This window comes from Sturnus vulgaris, chromosome 9 (genome assembly GCF_052056855.1).
Source record: "Sturnus vulgaris isolate bStuVul1 chromosome 9, bStuVul1.hap1, whole genome shotgun sequence".
Classification (NCBI taxonomy): domain Eukaryota; kingdom Metazoa; phylum Chordata; class Aves; order Passeriformes; family Sturnidae; genus Sturnus; species Sturnus vulgaris.
In genome coordinates, this window is record NC_142251.1 from 24,734,653 (window position 1) to 24,749,157 (window position 14,505).

The window sequence follows — 14,505 nt, forward strand, 5'->3', positions numbered from 1 at the left end:
GCGGGGAGGGGAGGAGGCGGTGCTGGGGCGGCCGCGATCTGCTCCTCTCGGCGGCGAAACGAGTCCGGCCGCCCCGCCCTCCGCGGCCCCTCCGCCTCGGGGCCGGCGGGAAGAGGCGCCGCGCCCGTGGGGGCTGAGGCGGAGGTCGGAGCGGAAGCGCTGTGCTCGTTCGGGCCGGTACCGGCTGCGGCAGCGAGCGTTAATCGGAGCGTACAGCCACGAGTGCAGTAGCCTTTGTTTTTCAGTCCTGGCGCTGCGTGTTCTCCTCAGCCACGACACCCTCTGAGCCATGAGATCCGCCTTGCCGTGACGCTCCCTTAGCCATGTCAGCCCCTCAGCTACAGGTCGCCCTCGGGCACTGTTCCTCCTCAGCCATGACACCCGCTCAGCCGCGACTCTCCTTCACCTGTTTGACGCCCTCAGCCACGGCTTCCTCTCAGCCACAAGGCTCCCGCAGCCGTAATAGCCCCTCAGCCATAACTCCTCATCAATCTGGGCTGTAGTTCAAGGCATCATGTCTGTTTGACCAAAAAGTACCGTGTTTAACGTTGGAAACTCCCCGTGGCAGCTTGCCCTCTGTGTGAGGCCGCAAAAGCTCCATTCCACCTCACCCCATCACCCTGGAATCCCTCTGGGAACAGCATTTTCCCAGCTGGATGAGAAATATAGCCACACGCTCTTCAGGATAAATTCTGTCTTTCCAGGGTAATTAATTTTTAAACATCCCTGCTGATAAACGACGGGTATCTGAAGTTGTGTCTGTTCGTTATGTGTTTGCATGCAAGCTCCTGATTCATGGTTGGGCCGGAGAGCTGCTGCAAGATCATCATAAATAATCCATGGACTGGGTGAAGTCTGAAGATCCATGTTTGCTTCCTGATTCAAAGAGCCAAGGTCACCTGGAAGGCATTGTACACTTCCCCGTGCAACTTCCCTGTGTCCTTCCTCTGGATTCAGAGGCCGCCTTAGTCAGGAAATAGGAAACCTGTCGATTACGTTAGATACACCTTCAGTGTCTCAGCTGTGCAGTGTACGTGATATTTTGTTATATAAAATTTACCCATTTCTCCAACACTCTTAAAGAACTTCAGTGGAGAAGCATGTCTCAAAATACTGTAGTTAGGCCGTTCGGAGGTTTCAAGCAGAAACTGCTTTAAAATACTGAAAATAATTGTCTTGTCTCATCAGAAGCAGGCCGAGGCATTAAGCTGTAGGTATATTCCTCACCTGCACATGTATCTCAGCTGCAGCTGAGGCCCTCTCCAGCTTCTCACCTTGCCTGCAGCAAAGGACAATCCCAGCTTCCCACCTCTCTGAAACATTCTTACTGCCTCTTTTCAGTTTTTAAATCACCAGCCACACCTCAGGGCTGCCTTCCCACTCTCTGCTTTCTTTTTGAATGAAGTTTGTTATCAGGGCTGTGTTAATCAAAGGCAAAGCTGTGGGAGGGAGAGGGAGGTAAAGGAATGATGATCAAATAGAACGGTGCTGGGAAGTGACTTAATTAAGTAAATCTCAAGATTACGCAAGCTGCTCTTCCAGTTTTCTTAGGGATGGAGATGCCTTTATGAATCACCGTGAATTTTCATTGTCAGCCACCACATGTGACATCAGAGAGCAGGAGCAGCAGCTTCCCTACAGCTGTAGATGAGTGTTCCCAGTTGTTTTCCCATGGACCCCGGTGATAGGGGAATACTTTTGGGACTTTGCAGAGCAGGGCTAGGCCAGGAGCTCAGCTCTCCTTGGCCCAATTGTGTTCTGATCACCCAAACTCACTCCTACTTGTAAAAAAAGGGTTTGTTTTTCCTCCGCTCCTTGCTGTGCAATCAACATGAAACTATTTTAAACATTAAAACACCCTTACTCTGGATGAGATCCTATGATGATGGAAAGTACTTCTATGACATGCAAAAGCCTTTATTTCAAATGGCTGGAAACTTTGCAACCCTTCCCAATGCAACTTGTACTAAATCTTAATTAATTTGTAAAGAAGAACACGTTATGGAAAGGGCCTGGTAGATTGAGTTGATACCAAGTAATTGAGTTACTGTGAGCTGAACCAGAACTAATTGTTATGCTTTTGAAGGCTCTGGATGCTCTGCATATCTGTTGTCTCCTGCCTTAGAAAATACAGTCTAATGCCTGGAAACCCTCTTGTCATCCAAATGGTGTGTTCCCCTTAAGTCAGGTGTTTGTAGGAGTCCCTGATGTGGCTCTTCTGCTGGTCTCCACCATGTCCATCCAAAGATCTGCTGTCTCTGGGTATTGCGAAAGCTTAATGTTATAACATCAAACTCTGCTTCCTGTAAGAGCTTTGTCATTAAAACCACCTGAGAGGAGAAAATACTGTGTTTGGTTAGAGCAAAATATGGGGCTTGGATTGCTGCACTGAAAATGGAGGAAGTATAGAAAAAATATGTCACTCCTAGAAGTGGGAATAAGGCCTTTTTTTTTCTTTTTCTTCATAAAATGCTCTACAAAATGTTTTTAAATTCAGAGTATTGTAGTGTTTCTCTGTGGATGCAGATTAGCACAGCTCAGTGCAGTGCAGCACCACCAGCCAGAGAATCCAGTCCCTGCTCTTGTTTTAAATAGAAAATTGTTTTTATGAATGAACGGAGTGCTTTATGAAACTGAATACAATTTAGTTCAATAACCTTTATCATATATATATTTAAAATTGAAATTTGCTTGTGGTTTGTGTAATTATCACTTACACCAATCTACTCATTCCATATCTTTTGCTTCCTGCACTTTGGAAGGGTTTTTGATCATTCATTCCAGTTGCAGTAGTGCTTGTATAGAGCACATTTTGTCAGTGCCTTGGCTCTCAGAGTCCTTAGCAGTGACATTTTAATGGTGTTTGGGCTGGGTTGGGATTAATGGTCCATGCTGGACTCTTCCCTGTACATTCTGGCACATCATTTGCCATCTGGCTGGCTGATAAGAGCTACTCTGAGCAGGGCAGTTCATCTCCTTTCCTTCCCAGTGGCAAAGCAGTGATAGTCTTGGATAAATTCTTTACATAGGAGCAAAGAATGTAGGACATTTATAAACACTATGAAGGAGTATTAAAAGACACAGGTTTAATAGCCATAGCCTGACATTTTAATGACAGGTTCTCTATCAAATCTCTGCTCATCTTTCTCGAACAATGTAAACAACTTCCCTCCTTCGTTTCAGGAGACATAATTCTTCCACCACAGTCACCATTCTTGATTTGTGTTGGACAGAAAGCCAGAGACTGTCTGTGACACCAAGGCTATAAATTATGTCTTGTCTCATTTCCATTACGCAAACAGAACTCTCCTTAATTAATTCAACTGGATGAAGTCCATAGGAAACGTTCAGAGGATTGTGATAGAGCCACTAGTTAAGGCCATAAAAAACCCTTCTTCTGACTACCTGTCCTTGAAGGATCAATCTTTCCATCTCAAAGGCACGGCTTTTGGGATGAAGACTCATGTGAACTCCCAGCTGCAGATATATATTGCACAGAGAAAACAGTTACAATTTTAGAAAAATTACAGCTTTTATAAATCTTTCAAGACAATTCTCCCCAGGCAACTGTCAGCTGATCCATTCTGGGCATGGAGATACTACCTTTATTTATATTACAAGTTATTTTTCCTTGGCCTGGGACAGTATTTAACCCAGATGTAATATCAGTTCAGAAGTATGGGTGTGTTCACAAAGCAGTACCTGTCCTGTCATCATTCTTGGAGCAAACAAATCCAAAGTTGATATCCAGATCTGATTCCAAATTTTGTGAATGCCCCATCCCAGGAAGCGTCCAAGGCCAGGTTGGACAGGGCTTGTGCATGGGCTAGTGCAAGATGTCCCTGTCCATGGCAGGGGTGGAAGAAGATGAGGTTTAAGGTCCCTTCCAACCCAAACCATTCTGGAATTCTATGATTTTAAGGACACTGGACTAAAGTCTGATCCTTTTCACTTTGCATGTAAGTTCAAGAGCTCCTGATCAGGAATAAGCCTTTCAAAAATTCTCTAGTTTGTGGCTTTCCTATATAACTTGAAATTTTGTTATTGGTTCCTTAGGACTGGAAGCCTATTTAAAATCAAAAGCTTTTCAGCTGTATTAATTTATGGTTGATGGGAGGTGATCTTTGCAAATATATTCTAGTTGTACATTACAAAAATGCTGACTCGTTTCATATACCTGTATGTCTTTCTTGCTTCCACAAGGACAATAGTTTCTTTGGCTGAAACATCCTGTGCAGAGGGTTACAATAAAACACTTTGCACTTGAATTGTTTGCCTTCCTGACCCCTCAGCTTTCTGCCAGCTTCTGACTGTGCACGCAAGTAAGAGCTTTGTACTATTTGTCCTTGGGGCTGCATTCACTAAGTGTTCACTGGCTGTGCTGGAGCCTGGTAGCTCCCAGTTTGCTTTTTCTTCCTTTTAATTTTCTCCCTCTGAAGCTGTATCATTACTTTTACTCATGGTCCTAGTGAAAAATCAGAATATTTTAAAATTAATTAATAATTAATAATTAAGAATGGTCACAGTAGGAAATCTCTGGAAGACAAACAAACAGCGACCTGATTGCCTCTATCCCAAAGAAGAGCAGGGTCATGCCAGAGAAGGATAGGGAGATGTGTAAATCCCAGCCTCTTGTGATGAAGCATCAGGGATTGCTGTTAGGCCACCACAGCTGGAAGAGGCTGCTCCTTGCCGACAGTGTGTTTTTCAGCCTCCTGTATCCCTGCTGTGGTCGTTAAGGGATGGCTGTAATTAGGAACACCAGAACACAGCGTCAGCAGCAGGCTGAGGGCACCAACAGCCTGGGGGACAGGCCTGCTCCCACACATCCCATGGCTGTGATGGCTACACTGCCTGTCCTCCCTGCTGAGAGACAGGTGAGCTTTTAAAATAACATAAAGGGTGACCACGCAGGGATTTAGCTGCTCTGCTGGGAAAGCAAACGAGAATGAAACAATCTGTTCTATCATTGCTCAGAAAGTGTTCCAGAAAATGACTGAAAATTTATACTGAGAGATCCATAGTTCCTGTTGCAGGGCTTTTTATTTCAAACAAAACTCTTATTTCTGCTTTTACAGAAGAACCTAGCGTCCTGCAATTTTGTTTTTTGAATTAATACTAACATCATAAGTTTTGAGGACAAAATTATTTAAGAGTTGGACTGTGCATTTGTAATCTCTGCACAAGCAGAAGAATAGATTTGATGACACTCAAACTCTGCTTATGTGTTCCAGCCATAGTAATGTTAAGAGTAATTTAATTTTAAAAAGAGAAGAAAAATGTAAGAATCTTTATGTCCCATGAAAGAAAAGCTGTTCCCACTGTATATCCCTGCTAGTACGAAGGCAAGTTAATGAGAGCCCCACCTTGAGGGCTGGTTTTCCTATGAGCACAGGAGAAAGTCAAAGATGAACTGTGCTGTTTCTTGATCAAGAGAGATGAATTAATCTTCAACCTCATAATTTATTCCAAAGAACACAGACATTTATTGAAACTGTGTGCTCACTCTGTATTATGCTGCAGCTTGACAGTGTCTGAAAAAACAACCTTCTGATACATGGATCCTCTGATTTCACCAGTGTCAGGAGAACATTCAGCACTGGGCGAGGGGTTATGTTTAACATTTGGGACAGGTGTCTTTTTTTGGTGTGATTTGCTTCCAGTGGCATTGGTGAGTGCCACACCCAGCTTGTCATAGGTTGTAAGTTTTGATAGGGCTGATGAAAGCTTCCATGGAAATGAGATCTTTCAACTGAAGGCAGAGTTTGTGTTGAAATTATTTCTTTCACGTAACTCACAATACATTCATTGCATTTCTGTAACACTTTCTGTTTGAAGACCTCGGAGCTATATGTAAATTAATTCTGCAGCATAGAAATGCATAGAACATAACTATTTCATATTTATTTTTCAGTTTTCAGTGGTGTTTGTTTCCACAGCTGAGTGGACTGCATGGAGAGAGCTGTCTGACCTGACCAACACCACCAAAGTTCGAGGACTGGCATTGCTGACAGAAAGGAAGTTTTCCACCTCATGAATCTAGAGAGAATATGGTGAAAGGAAGATCAGGGCAGTCGGCACTCCTCAGAATTTTTGTGAGACTTCTGCAAGTGCAGCATATTGTGTGAGTCTGACACCTGGGATGATCCACAATACCTGAGAAGAAGTAAAGAGAGAGAGCTGCAGAAGAAAGAATATTATGTGAATGTTATTTAAGGACAGGTTACAGAATTACCTGTGATTTTTATCTGAACTGCTTCAACTCAAGTGCTCCCTCACAAGATCTGTGTGGGGGCTGGATCTTCAGTGCCTACCTCTCCCCCTCATTGCAGGGAGGTAACTGCCTGTGCCTGCTCTCCTTGGAGGCTGGAAGAGGCTAGAGCTCACCAGAAGGGATGTGAGGGACAGGGGCTGTGTAAGGAATGCAAGAAGAACTTAATTTTATTCCCTATTGCAGCGGGATTTGCTTTAATGGTTGGGTAAAAGGAGAGCTGGGCAGCTGAGGCCACTCTGTGTGCATGCTGGCTTTGAAAACAGAGCACGTCACTGCTTCCAGCTCCTGTTTCATATTCTGCTGGGAGCTTCTGGTTGCAATGCTAATTCGAGCAAATCTCTGACAATTTAAGGGGGAGAGATTCGTGTATAATATCTGTAGTGTGACCTGTTTATACTAAAGATACCATCATCGTTAAAATAAAAGGACAGGAGTAATTGCAAGTTTCTCCTTAACAAGAATATTTAATTTAAATACAAGTAAACAAGAACAAAATGGTTTTATTTTAGTGCTAGTCTCTGCATATTTTTATATCATTAGGAATCAGTAATTGCACAGAGGCAACCTCAAGTTGCAACACTTTGTAATGCAGTCACAGAATATCGTAATGGAAATGCAGTGCACTTTGAAGATATGCACATGAGTGCAAACAGGATGAGCACTGGAAGGGTTATGGAAGGTAGAGCAGCACAGGGGGAAAGTGTAAAGGAGCACATTTGAAGTGGGAAATACTTTTTCTGCAGCACCAGTGTCCCTTCCAGTATCTGAATTACTGCCCAGTCTTGAGAGGGGACAAAAAGGCTAGAGATATTTAAAATTTCAGCATGATGGATGCCAATGGGGATAGAGTAGATACAACAAGAGTATTTGACAGACATGCAGAGTCATCTACTCTCCTGGGGACTGCAAATTCCACCATAAGGTCATGCATGTCACTTTCTGGGTCCATCCTTTTAGTGTAGAGAGGGGGAACCACAGCAGGCTGCCTCGTGTTACACTGGGGTATTAATAGTGCTCTTAGCTGTCCAAACACTGTGGGGAAAAGCCCAGCTTATTTCTTTAAATATATATATGTATCTCTGCATTGCATTGTGCCTTTCTGACATGTACATATCAGGATAGTCAGGAGGGGAAGTTAAACAATAAACTTGATTTTTATTAAGATGAAATACTCTACATTGACCCTTACACGAAGGTCTCTGTTATTTTACTCTCACGCATTAAATGAAGAGTGTGCAACATGCTGATATGTAAATGTTTGTGGTGCCAAGACAATTGCTGGTGTGTGATAATGATGCCTGTTTTGTTCCAGCTTCAAAGCTCTGCAGCCAGCCATTCCTACCAGTCAACAGCAAGTTCCTACTCCTGTCAGAGTAAAAGGCATGCTTACTTTTGAAATTGTTGGAACAAGAACTGGCCCAGTGTGGAGCTGTGGGAAATAATTGACTGCAGGAGCATTTGCTTCATTCACCTCTGAGCTGATTTAAACCAAATTACTCAGGTAATTGCAGCATGTTTTACTTACAGTTTTATAATCTTAATTACCATGCAGGTCTCCAATATTAGGAATGATAAGTATTTAGGGAAAAGAGAAACAGGCATTAGTGGTTTTCAACCAACTGTGTTCAGATAATACACACAGACCCAAAAAGTCACACAGACACTCCAAAAGTTAGAGGATGTATTCAGCTTTTATCAATTCTGGTAGGCACTAGAGCACACAAAACAGATGTTCATTTTATATCAGTCTGCTTTGTATTACTGAGAGCTAAAGTTCTAAAAAGAAACTGAGAATATTGACTTGCTTTTCCCCAAAATTGATAATCTTTCTTCCTCTCTTGAAGAAGAAGCGAGAAAATTCAAGAGACTAAGAATTCATCTCTTAAATTTTTGTCTCTGATTAATTTATGGCTTGTCTTCTCAATGTCCTTTCTTCAGTAATTTCCATTGCCTGCTTTTATGCCACTTGGCAAACCCCAAGGTGATAAATTAGCAGCTCTTCAGTAGCTAAAACAATCTCCAGTGTCTTTCCTTGTGATGCTTTTGTGCAATGCCTTATCTTTCCTTTTGCATATACATGAAGGGTATCTGACTGTGTTTGATGGGAAAGGGAAAATGGCAGAGCCATTTATAAACTGTAGTTTAAAATCTGTAAGTGAAACCTGAATCCCTTTTGGTTTTGTGATCACTTCCTTTTTATGAGTGAATCAGGATTATGCCCTGTTGTTACCTGGAATTCTACTACAGTTACTTTTCTTTAAGTTTTCCCCACTGTAATCTCTGATCCCATCACCAAAATGAATGATTGTAGTCTCAGAGCAACTTGCAGAGATTTATAGGCCTCATTTTGCAGCTTAAGAAGCTGAGGCTCAGAAAGGCCACATCATTGATTTGAGTTGCAAAGGAAGAATGGAGCAAAACTGTGGGTTAAATTGCAATCATCCAAGTCCTGTATTAACACTTTAACCCTAAAGCTATTCTGTTGTGAAGAACAACATGATTCATGCCTGTAACATGTCTTTTCTGCATGGCCATTTAGAAGAGGACCACCTAATGAATATGGTTAAACATATGATCTACTATATGATCTTAGGGAAGAAATATGCAGAAAGATTATTGTAATTTAGATAAGATTAAAAGCTTGAGCTTTTTAAAGTCATCAAAAGAGGCTGATGGCCAAAATAACTGGCTGGCTGCAGGTATTGCTGTGCAGGTATCTTCCTATATTTCCAAGCCACCTCTTTGAAAAATTAAATGTTGGGACTGGGAAACTGTATATTTGGGGAAAGAACAGGCAATGACATGGTCATAGTGAAAAAGTTTGGTGATGCAATTGAAAGAAGAAAACATTCTCAAGCTTTCCAGGATTTTGAACTTCAGAATTAAAAAGTCAAGCCAAACCAGAGGAAAAAAAATCCAAAACCTGCAGTAACTTTGGAAGATTGGTGGAATAAGCACTTCAACACAGACCTCAGTTAGACAGAGGTTTACAGGGTTCTTCAAATTAGGGTAAAAAGGGAGCAAAGTGGATGTATTCTACAGTCACCTGTAATTCTGCTCATAACAAAGAGACGAGAGAGTTTTCTAGGAGGATCTCGATCTATGAAAACAGAACTATGACAGACATTACGTGTTAGCATTGTTTCTGTAGTTCTGCAAATCCAGCTGAAGAAACAAAGGGCTGGGAAGAGCAACCCCTACAGCTCCTCCATGCTTTTTCTCACCCCTTGCACCACTGCAGTTATGTGCTGGGACATACTCTAATGCACAATGAAATCACCTAACCTAGAAATCAACTTCCTGAGGAGTTTTTCTTGTTTTCAACCTGAATCATTCAGCTGGTTGGTTTTGCATGGGAATGGTGATTCTTTAACCTATTTTTGCTACTACAGCCAACAGACATTGGGCCATGGGGTGAGGATCTCAGTGCTATGTGCAGTGATACAGAGATTTATCCTCTCACTGGGGGCACAGGAAGTGGTTCGTGGGCTTGCCTGAGACAGCATTTTCTATTCTCAGTTGTCTGTGAGGTGGACCAGTGCCCTAAGGGCACTATATAAATAGGCCTGGAGTTGCTAAATATGTATCCCAGATATCTGGATTTACTTTACCTTTGAACAGTAAGTAATCAAAAATCTGTGAACAGACTACTGTGAACATAAACACCAGATAAAACATTGTCAAGAATATTGGGAAACAAACAGCCAGGCATAACAATATCCATTTCAAGTACATGCTGAGGAGGAGTTTACTCTTTCAAGGTTCAAGCATTTTTGGTATCAAATAGAATTTGTGCCTTAAAGAGACACCCAGGATTCCTGTTCTGGTTTCCTAGGTATTTTTGAGGTGTGGAAAGGAGCAGTTTTGTGAGGGCTTGTCGAGATCTCTGGAGACTGACTTCCCAGAGGAATGGTAGATCTGTACCATGCAGCCCTTTTTATCTCTTCGGAAGATGTCTGCAGTTAGGCAGAGTGCAGCTTGGATTTTGGCAATTTTTTATGGATCAACATACTCCTCATTTTGTTAAGCATTCAAGATACAGCAGTGATTAATGTTGAACCTGTCACCTACAAGTGACCCAATCCACTGCCAACACATCACTCATGGCAGCAAATAAGGTATTTGGGGAACAAAAAAAACCCATTTAAAGATATGAGAGGAGACAGCCTGTGTGATTTTTAAAATTTAGGGTCAAATTCCGTTCTGGCTCAGTACGTTTGCTGCATATTGATTTTCCTGGAGTTATATAAGGCCTAAGCCCAGCCTTTTGTCACCAAAAGCAGCACAGCTGTTTCCAGGGCCACGAGTGATGTGTGTGACTTCTCTTTTTAACTTCCCACTGGCTTTTTAAAAATACACTTTCAATCAGTTTTGCTTTTCAACATCAAAGAGAAAAAGCTGTAAGTTTTCCTGAGAACTGGAGATTTAAGCAAAACATTAAGTCTTCATATGCTAAGAAATTTGTTCTGAGAAGTTGTGTTATACTCTGTATTGACATGATGTTATAGAATATGAGAGATATATATCTGATTATGTACATCTAAAATTCATGTTGAATGTACTGGAATTGTCTTTAAAAGCAATAGAGAAACAAATTAATGTTAGCAGCAGTGGGAAAAATTGAGAAATGCAGGCTATACTCTCACTTTTTGGGCATAGTGTTCATTTATAGTCAATTAAATATTAAGGCCCATGAAAGTGGGTAAGCCAAAAAAATAATAAATACAGGTAGAGGGTGCAACTGAAATTCTCCTTGAGTTACCTTGTGTAATCCCAGCTGGATCAGCATAACAACCACTGATGACTAAACTCAGCTTTTCCTCAGCCTCTCTGTGGTGTTTCAGAGCTGTAACAACCTGGTTTCCATGTACTTGCTTTTGAACCTTGCTCTGACTTCTCTTTTGCTCTGACTTCTGTCCAGGGATCTAGCCTGGACTGGCTGTGCCTCCAAAGGGAACTCTGTGCTCTCCTGAGGTAACATCCTCTCATTCCTCTCCTGGGTCTCTGCCATGATCCCAAGGAGGAGAAGCTAGGCATGTGTGTATCTCCCAGCAGGGACAGACCTCTGCATTACACACAGAGAGTGGAGAATCCCTGCAAATTGCCCCAAATCACCTGGCAATCCATGCCACACCTGGGGAATTTCAGGAGTTAGTTTTATGGGTTGAAGTCCGGCCTATTTACCGTCAGGCTTATCAAGTCAGGAATTTATGGCACCTCTCCTCAATCCAACTCACAGATTTAAAGAAGCCACTGCACTGCTTTGGGTGGCTTCCCACATGTGGTTGCAGCAGCCAGGTACTGGACTTGTTTCAGGAGCAATTCTGGGAATCAGGTAACGTGTATAAAGCACTCTGAAGAGTAAGAGCATCCCAGTTTAGGAAAAATTCCTTCATGGAAAGGCTGCTCAAGAGTTGGGACAGGGTGCCCTGGGAAGTGGAGTCACTGTCCCTGGGAGAGTTCAGAACATGTGTGAATGTGGCACATGGGGACATGGGTTAGTGGTGGCCTTGTGCTGGGGGAATGATAGTTTTAAAAGGATTTTCCAGCCTGAAGGATTCTGTGAGTCTAAGTTCTGGGTCTACATGAAATGGTGGCTTTACAGCAGTTTGGATTGGATTTGCTGAAGTCACATCACTGGTTAGATGATATACACATTTCCTATCCTGTTACATTTGTATGATAAATTTATAAACTCCATGTATTTGCACTCATGCCCTCTAAGGCTTTTGGTCTGTTTTATGAGCTGAAAAACAACAAGCAACTTACTGGCTGCTATGACCAAGATCAAATATAAAAGTACAATGAGAGTTAATGAACAAAACCTCCAAACATTTCCAGAGTTTTATGCACCTCACACACTTGCATAAATTTTAACGAAAATTTTTTTTTTAGTTAAATAATGGCAGAGGCATGACAATACAAGAAAAGCTGGGACATGACTTGACGTTTTTTGCATATATTACAAACCTCTCTGCTTTGTTTCAAAGCTTTTCACTTTTGTGTTTGAAATCTGGAAAGAAACTCAAAAATCTGATGCAAGGTTTTCAAGATGGATTTTTCCAAGGCAAAAATCAGTGGACCAGCTTCATACCACCAGCACAGTTTAGGTAAATTCATGCATTTAAGAAGGCAGACACTAAGCTTTAAGTTGATTTGTACCAGTGCACCCAGAAATGCACACAAGAACACAAATTTAATTTCTTTTATATACACACACACACACACACACACACACACATATATACAGAGATAAAGCCCAAACCAGGGCACTGTGAGCTGTACAGAGACATAGATTAGTTGATAGGTGGGAGGTAGATCCCACCCTTGGAGAGGGAGTAGTCACAAGCACAAGTCAGGGCAGGATCAAACCCTGGCTCTGCCTTTTATAAAGTAATGCTGCTGCTTAGCAACTATTTTCTGCCCGGATGAAAGCAGGAACCTTGCAAATCATAAACAAATATGTAGGTGCAGGAAGAGGCCAAGTTAAATAAAGTATTCTTTACCCTAACTCTGTCTGCTCCTCTTTTTTCATGATAAAAATTTCCATGAAAAATAAGAAGGAGAGTAGGACACAGAGCCCTAAAGGAGGGATTTTAAAAGAAATAAATAGGAAATAATATGATGCACAGGAAAAGCAGAGCCCCTATAGGAAACAAATACGATCTGCAGAGGACATAAAAATAATTTATTTCAGTCTTTTAGAACCAAAATTTAAGTTGATTTAAAATTTTCCCTTTTTTCGCTCCATGGGTGAAATTACAAATACATGTTATTTCTCCCATAAAACTTAACGTGGAATGGAGAGGCCAACAATATATTTTTTAATATATCTATATTATATATATACATTTATTTAATAAAATATCTCTATAAAGGTATATTTCAGTATCTTTATTCACAGGAATTTTTCATGTCAGTCAGATGTTCTCATGTACTGAAATGTCATTAATGGCCAAGGATGAGCCACATCTAGCAGCCTGGAGAGCTCTTGCACTTGCTCACTGACAGACCAGATGCTGCCAGGCAAATTGCTTAACACCCAATTTCCAGAGATCATTGTATCCCTGGAAATGCAGTTGGCACTTGGACATCACATTTTCAAAGGAAAATCTAATGGAAAGAAAATAAGGTGCCAAAATCTCAGCACAACTGGATGCTGAATCTATGAAGGTACTTTTGAAAATCCCATTGGGTATCTAACTAACATCCCAGTCAGTTTGTAGGGTAAATCCCTAGGGACTGATCTCTAGCTATTTCTCTATGTTTTTTGAGTGCAATATACCTCATCATGGCCCAGTGTCCATGTAAAGTAGCATAAATTCTCCCCAAATGATGAACAAGACAGCCAAACCCCACTATCTGCATATCCTGATCTGGAAATTTCAGGGCAAAGAGACTGAACTCTGTGCCTTTGCCAATGAAAAAAGCTGGTGGATAATTTGTGAAAAATAGAGTCCTCTCATAAGCATCTGAAGCTTTTCCTTTTGTTCAAGGCTTAAGTACTTCCAAACACGTGGTATTAAGGATTTAATTGTAAATCTAGAATTGTGACTCTGCTTTGAAATCTCATCAATAGAATCACAGAATCCCAAACTGGTTTGGGTTGGAAGGGGTCTTAAAGATCACCTCACCCAGCTCCTGCCATGGTCAGGCACATCTTCCACTATCTCAGCTTTCTCCAAGCCCTGTTCAGCCTGGCCTTGGACACTTCCAGGGATCCAGGGGCAGCCACAGCTTCTCTGGGCACCCTTTGCCAGGGCCTCCCCACCCTCACATCAGAGAATAGGGAATGGATTACTTTGCTGTACAATTCCACTAACAAGAATGAAAAGATAAATTGCCTTTATTTCCCTTTATGTGCCTCAGGGATAATTTCTCTTATGGTTTGATCACAGATAAGCTACACACGATGAGCCCAGTGATGTGAGGTGCCCAGACATCCTAATTCCCAAAGCAGGAGGAGCTCAGCAGAGCTGGCCTTGCAGCGATCCATGAGCTGGAAGATGAGATCAGGTAACTCAATCCTCAGATCTTCCTGATGCTCTCTGACTCTGCCCATTCCCCAGCAGGTTTGTGTGTCTGGTTACCTCTGCACAGTCTTGTTCATGCAAAGTAAATGCCACCGGGTTGGCTCCTCCAGTTACAGCAAGAGCAGGAAAAGAGCAGCAAAGGTGCCTGGCAAATGGAGAAGAACAAACAGGGAAATTTTGCAGAGAAGCTTTTGGAAA

General features: G+C 42.0%; 1 long non-coding RNA gene across 1 annotated transcript; it reads left to right on the plus strand.

Annotated features, from left to right (window-relative positions):
• The first annotated feature begins 5,929 nt into the window (after positions 1-5,929).
• Positions 5,930-14,290, plus strand: LOC148222862 (uncharacterized). The gene is made up of 3 exons (XR_015805267.1): positions 5,930-6,124; positions 7,587-7,775; positions 14,173-14,290. It is a non-coding gene; the product is annotated as an uncharacterized LOC148222862 (long non-coding RNA).
• Positions 14,291-14,505: the final 215 nt, after the last annotated feature.